The 7,590-nt window shown below is 37.6% G+C and overlaps 1 protein-coding gene and 1 long non-coding RNA gene across 5 annotated transcripts in view; one reads left to right on the forward strand and one right to left on the reverse strand.

Moving 5' to 3' along the window:
* LOC107758428 (uncharacterized) overlaps positions 1-6,746 on the reverse strand; it is a 20,753-nt gene extending 14,007 nt beyond the window's left edge. The window contains exon 1 of the long non-coding RNA XR_001642022.1: positions 6,649-6,746. This is a non-coding gene — a long non-coding RNA (uncharacterized LOC107758428). The remainder of the gene's footprint in view (positions 1-6,648) is intronic.
* The window catches only part of svild (supervillin d), a 154,217-nt gene that overhangs the window by 113,575 nt on the left and 33,052 nt on the right, over positions 1-7,590 (forward strand). The window lies entirely within an intron of this gene.

Below are 7,590 nucleotides of genomic sequence, written 5' to 3' on the forward strand. Positions count from 1 at the left end.
TAAGAAGTGAGAAAAGGGAGAAATAAGAAAGAGACCAAAGTGTATTAGTTGAGGTGTTTAAGGGTTAAATCACTTTAGCGTTGCCCAAACAGACACTGTATTCAACCACTGGATGTTAATGCTAACTGCTAACCTTTGAGGCTAATGGCTTTAGCATGGACATCAATGTAAACACAACCGTTTCATTAGCTTAGCAACACCGTGTAGTTTGTTTACAATAGCGTCGATGTGCTGCACGTGCGCAGTTCAGAGTTGCTCCGGAAGTAGGTTAAGACTTCCGTGTCACGATAGTAACTATGGCAACCAAAACAAACTCTAGTGGACTAGCACATGAATTGTTGCATTACGAGTACAGTTAAGCATGTAACATGAAATGTCGGCACATTTCAACGCGGTACAAATAACAAACTCTCAGTTCGTTTGGAGTTAAATTTAACTTTATTCAAATAGCAGCTTCGTGCTGCAGTTGAGGGAAACAGTGATAGTGATCTCGGCGGATCTTAAATCTCCGTGCCAGTTTCACTGGGCACATAAACACAACAGGTTTTCTTCGCTGTCGGTACAAAGTTAAAATTTACTTGATCAAGCTTTTAAAACACTCCCATTCAAATCACTCTCGGACACACGCAGTGTTAAGTGGGATTAAATTCACTTAGTGAACTAAAACAAACAGGCAAGCATTATTCTCTAATGTTTAACCTAGGGAGTCGAATAGCATTTGATTTGGCAATGGAACACGCACTGACAATCAAGCTATGAATAATAAGGCTTTGATGAATAGATTGAGGAACACGCTCAAAACTATTCTTTATTCGCCGATTTATTTCCCTTTGAATTACTGCAGTTTAGCTCCGTTCAGCTATCGGTGACTGAGATTCCCCGTCGGGAGTATAGCTATTGAATGGGACTGGAACACGCAATGACATCAATTCAGCTATAAACAAGGCATTACAGAAAAATGAGGAACACGCTAAATTTTGACCTTATTGTATGGTCTCAGATGTTAACTTTAAGTTCACTTACTGCAGTTTAACCATGGAGAGGCGGACTCGAGTTACAGCCTTCTCTGCATTCATTCATCAAGCGGCCGCACACTGCTTACGTCACACACACAGTCTCGACTCCGACGTACAGTGCATTCAGGCTATATATTTTTTCCAGTATGTGTGTTCCCTGGGAATCAAACCCACGACCTTTTGCGCTGCTAACGCAATGCTCTATCACTGTTTTCTATTTGAATTGGTTCACTTAAAAGTTTCACTCTTTATAGATATATTTTTCATGTCTGTAATAAGGCAAGCATACACGGAGTTTCGAAGTGACACGCTCAAGTTCCGAGTCCGAGTCCGAGTCCGAGATGGCAGAAAGCACATCCTGTTTGATTTCATTATTTTACAAAAGCGCAACGTTTCGTTGTTATTCTGAGTGCACACCATAGACTGTAAAAAAACGGTGCACATGAATAAACGTAGAGTCTTTACAGATGCAAAAGATGCATTACTCTTATCTGTATGACCAAAATTGACAAAGTATTTTAAGAGCAAATGATCGCACCGGCGCCTCCATCTGTCATGCAGTAGCCCAAGCGCGCTGCATACAGGCTGCATATCACCCTGTCAGGATTTTAGACATGATGTTCAGTACATTATCCCTTATGAAGTTTCTGTTGTGCCATTTGGTGGCTCTATAAATGGGACAGTCATAGCTAAATGAAAGCCTGTAAAAACAATCTCCCTAATGTGATTTGACCACAGAATAAACATGTGAGATCCAATAACAAACAGATTTCTGAAGACATGAGAAGACACTGAGACATACAGTTATAAAATCATATAATGTGACAAGAAGCAGGCCTGAATGCAGAAGGGAACATCTATGATTGTGAAAGGACAAATAATGAGATCTTTGCCAAAAAAAATAAATAAATAAATAAAAAGGAGCAGATGTTTTCATTCTTTTTGTCCCTGAAAAGAAAGAAAGAAATTAAAAGAATGCAATTCTGGTGTCAGGGGTGCACATTGCACATGCACCCACACACAGCTGCTTCCATTTAGCCAGGCCAAGCTAAGCCACTGACCATGATGCTATAAAGCTTACGACAGGCCTGTACCAAGCAGACATCCTCATTTGGTTCAGCTTCTGTTTTTCTGCCATACAGATTTTACTAATAATTCGAGTCAAAATCATAGGTCTCCCACTGAGCATTGCTGGGCATGGTCAATAAAACTAAATCATTTGGTCACTTTGTCAAATGTTTCATTAGAGATTCCTCAGCAGATGAGGATTAATGTGTTGCCCCTTTACAGATAAATCAAATTATGGAGAAAATCTCCCTGAACCCCAGGGATTTGATGCACAGTTTCTAATCCTATCAAGAACGATGAGTCAGTTTGTCTCTTTGTCTTTTTAATCTTTTATTTGCTCTGTCTCACACTTTTTGAGTGCTCACTAGAAACTGTTTGAAAAATGTGAGCTCAGCTAAAACAGAGCCGGATGAAAACATTTTATGGGAATTCCATTCTATGAGGAACCTGCTTGGGAACTGTAATATTGACCTCATCCCAGTCTCTCACCTTTCACATTTTTTCAATCTCTCTTTCTCTGTTCAGTCCCCCTGGAGGTGCTCCTAGCTTTGCACCTCTTTAGTCATGAGTCTGACATCCAGTCACACCATCTAATCGCTCCTCTGGAGCTCTAGACTGTCATTGACTTACATGATGAACAGTTTGCCCGGTGAGCTCTTGGCTTTAGGTGATTTTTATTTGAGTGTTAAGTTGTTTTAGATGTCTTTGGATTGAAGATGACTGAGTCCTTATAGTTGTCTGTTCTGATTTCTTCTCCTCTACCTTGATTTACCTTCTAACCAGATGAATCTCATGAAAACTGTCAAGAAATACCCATTAAAATTGCCCAAAAATTATTATAAATTTTTTTAAATTATTATTCTGTCTGTTAGCTTTTAGACCATACATATAATTGTATACTTGTCTAAAGATATTGGGTGTTAAAATAATATATATATATATATATATATTATTGTATACAATATTATTTTTCTATTTGAATTAGGACCCAGACTTTTTTGTGAGATTCACCCAAGTGTATTCAGAAAGACCTTTTTTTCCTCTGTCTTTACCCCTCTCTGTCATTCGTTTTTCAACCCAGGCACCTGCTCTATCTCCTCTGCTTTCACTATATGCCTCAGCATAGTTTGTAGTGCTCCACTCCCAGGTGAGTAATGCTATACATTAAGTTCTGTGCTTGTGTTTGTTTTTTTGTTGATGCATTATGCATGTTGTGTTGTCTCAATTATATATATATATATATATATATATATATGTGTGTGCCTGCTATTACACTGCAAAAAAATCATGTCTTGTGGCACTGGCAGATTGTTTCTGACTTTTTTTTCTGCTACAAGACAAAATACCTTTGTATTCAAGATGCACCCTGAAAACAAGTGTTTAGTGTTTATATCAGATAAAATGTATCTTGTTTCAAGGACTTTTAGATATTTTTACTTGAAAACAATATGATTTTTTTTTTAAATGTTAAGAACATTGAACTGTAAGAACTGTAACATTGACCTCAGCCCAGTCTCTCACCTTTCACATTTTTTTTCAATCTCACTTTCTCTGTTCAGTCCCCCTGGAGGTGCTCCTAGCTTTGCACCTCTTTAGTCACGAGTCTGACATCCAGTTCCCATCAAATAATATGTATATATACAGTGGGTACGGAAAGTATTCAGACCCCCTTAAATTTTTCACTCTTTGTTATATTGCAGCCATTTGCTAAAATCATTTAAGTTATTTTTTTTTTCCTCATTAATGTACACACAGCACCCCATATTGACATAGAATATTATTTTTCTATTTGAATTAGGAACCAGACTTTTTTGTGAGATTCACCCAAGTGTATTCAGAAAGACCTTTTGTCCTCTGTCTTTACCCCCTCTGCCATTCCTTTTTCAACCAAGGCACCTGCTCTATCTTCTCTGCTTTCACTATCTGCCTCAGCATAGTTTGTAGTGCTCCACTCCCAGGTGAGTAATGCTATACATTAAGTTCTGTGCTAGTGTTTTTTTTTTTTTTTTTGATGCATTATGCATGTTGTGCTGTCTCAATTATTTATATATATATATATATACACACACACACACACACACATACACACACATACACACATTTAGTTAAATGTGTTTATTTATTTTACCTGAGTACTTCATGCTTAAGTGCTTAAGAGACTGTCAGTATCTCTCTTTAGATATAACATAGCCCTGGTTCCTGAGTTTCATGGAAAAATGTTGTCTTCCTGTGAGGCTTTGGGGCAAATACTCCAATTCCTCCTGCCCCACAACACCAGGAATAAATCATTTGCTTAAAATCTTTACTGCTTTTGGCACATATGTATGTGCACAAGTGTGTACACATGTATGCATGTTCAAATTCCTGTTAAAGGACTGGGGACACAACAGATATTATTTATCCACTGGGTTTTGAACATTGTGGAAATTACAAGGGATTTTTCCCCACTCAAGCATAGAAAGGGACACCTGTGATGACTATATGTTCCAGATGTGGGGAGGCAGTAAGCAGTGTGGGCCTTCAAGCCTTCATTTTAGTAAATCAGTCTCCATCCCATTCAGTTCTCAGGGCCCATTCTCAGTCGCAGTCTGAGTAACAGACTCCAGTATCAGATTAACTGTTATTGTTAAACAGATTAACACACTCCACATGGGGCCCATTTATGAAGTGTCTGATTCATGATGTGAGAGTGGCTGATGACAGATGGATGATTTCATTCTGACACTTTGTAGCACTGTTTGTCTGGAGGATCTGATTTTGAGTAAATTGTAATTGTTTTGTTATTCTGCTTATTTTTAGTGTTTTGGAGTCCTGAACTGGCTATTGGTGCAAAATCCTTTGACACATTGAGCCTTGGTTTTTGTGTGGGTGACACAAGTTCAAATCTGGCTTACAACATCTTCCGTGTTTTTCCTAATTTCCTGTCTTCACTCTACTGTTTTATTGATAAAAATAGAAAAAGCCCCCCCCCCAAAAAGCGTTTAAGTGAAATATCTGGCTTTAGAGTCACCAAATGAAAGACACCAAATTTCAGATTACCTCAGACTTGGAGAAATATATTCTCAGTGGGAGAACTCATAATCCAAATCATCTTTCCTCATATTAAGTAAATTAGACATTTGAAAGCAGTTAAATATATCTGAGTTGATGAGCAGCTTCATATTGCACTTCAACTGCTTCAACCCTACATTTAAAATATCATGTGGTCTCATGTAATTTAGGCTATCCACATGCAGGCACTTGTCCCTCTAATTAAAATTCCCTCCAGACCATGTCAGCTAAATTGAATAAACCATTTGGGCTATTTTTCTGTTTAAAGAAACCAGCCATATCAAGCCCTGCAAATTCCTTGAAAATATATTTGTTATAGCATATCAGCACCATAACATTTACAGTGGGACTGAATAAGCAAGGCAGAGATAAATGTTTCTACATTTGCCTAAGGACCACAGGCCATTTAGCCAACACAGTAAGGCCATGTCCACACGTACACAGGTATTTTTATAAACAGTTTTTCCTTCTTCCGTTTTAAAAAAAATCTCCGTCCACATGAAAACGCATGTGCATGCTATGAAGCACTGTCAAGAGCATGCCAAACCAACAGGTGGCGATATAATCTCAACCGTAAAGCCATGTTGGCCAAACATAAGTCTGAAAAAGTTTCCAGTAGGCGGAGATAACCGTGCAGGCTCCGACGTCACAAGCCAAAAACTCCAGTTTCGCTGTCTACACGATAACATTGCAACCAAAGTTTTTGAAAATCTTCACCTTGGCAGGAGTTTTCAAAAATGTTCGTTTCAGTGACCTGGTGCTGCGTTTGAGTGTGGACGAACGGCCAAACCGCATAGAAAAGGCTGTGGCTTTAAAATAACCGTGTTCGTGTGGTTCTTTTGTGCTAACAGCCTCCTTTACACCTGGCATTAGTTTTTAAAATCGTTGGGGTGGGGTGGGGTGGGGTGGGGGGGGGGCTGTTTACAGTGCCAGTAGTACCAAATCAATTCTGTACCCGCTCGTCTCACTTTCAAAAGCTCCTGTCGAATTACAAAATAGTGATGTTACGTTCGTGAACGAATCATTCTTTTTGACCGAATCTTTTAGGTGAACGAATCGTTCTCGTTCATGTAATCCATTAGGTATGAAGGTAAATGACGTCAAAAGATTTGCATGTGCAGGGTAGTATTTGTGGACGTGTACATAAGACTGTAAGTGTGAATTAAATTTGCATGCACAAGAGAAGCTTTGTAAAGGTGTAAATTGTGTTTCAAGCGCAAGAAAAAAATATTTGCAGCATTTTACTGTTATTCGTAAGTGTAATTCATGTATTGTGAAACTGCAGCTTCAAGCTAACGCAAAATAAATATAATATGCATTCTTCTGACTTCCGTTTTTCCACGCTTACACTTTTGCCATGTTTTTTTTGCCAAAAGACAGTCAAAAGCACTACAAGCCTGTGAACAGTGATTTGCAAGCGAAAACAACAGTTTAAAGAACTGGAAAACGGATTGACTTCGTAGAACCAATCTGTATGTGTAAAAAAACAAACTGTTGCAAATGGCTAAATTACTTGTGTATGTAGCGCAAAAAGTTCCCGAAATAAACCGATATGTACAGCTCCGTCTTTCTTTTCTCTGCGCTTACAATTTTGGCACGATTCTCTGACTAACCGAGTTTTGCAAGCACGAGGGGAGGGCGTGTCCACCTTCTTCTTGTAGCCAATCAAATGAGGCTATCGCTGACTCTCCATTTACTCTTATCTGATTGGTTCAATAAGCACATCATACGCCAAGACATTTATCTTCATTTAGTTCAGGATTGTTCTTGCTGCCGGAATGGTACTTTTAACGTACACATACAATAAAAAAGTTAATTAAAAAATAACAACTTAATTAAAACATGATATTTTATAAGTTGTGTACCATTAGGCTGTGTTCATACTGAATTTCAAACTGTAGTTTCCTTCTCCTCCTCAACAGGCTAAATGATATATTAGTTTATTGTAATATTATATTGCAATTTTGATGATACTTAAAGAAGGTCTAGTATCTGCACTAGCCTAATTCATGCATAATTTCACCTGTCTACTGATCAATTTTTTAACACAAATTTTGTCCAATAATAATTGAACCAACAGAACCAACACTAATGTTTTTTTTGTTTTTTTTTTAGCATGTTGTAATTTCAGGGGATTTTACAAAATATTACTAAAATATTTATTAAAATATTTATCTCTAACTTATTCACCATTTATCATCTGTAATACTATCGTGTAACCACTAGATGGCTGTTTAGCTCTCTATATATACAGTAAACATATAAACATGGCTGTGTGTTGCCTATATTGGCTGGGAACTTTGGATTCCCACATAATTAGTTACTTGAATTTGGATATATATTTAGACATTATTAAATACATATTTATCAAAGTTTTTGCATTAGTCAAATCTGGACACAAAGAAAGCATTTTGTTACTCATTCTTGCTTCATATAATAGCTTGATCAGTCACAT

This window comes from Sinocyclocheilus rhinocerous, unplaced genomic scaffold, assembly GCF_001515625.1.
Source record: "Sinocyclocheilus rhinocerous isolate Xijiao unplaced genomic scaffold, SAMN03320098_v1.1 scaffold1676, whole genome shotgun sequence".
NCBI lineage: Eukaryota > Metazoa > Chordata > Actinopteri > Cypriniformes > Cyprinidae > Sinocyclocheilus > Sinocyclocheilus rhinocerous.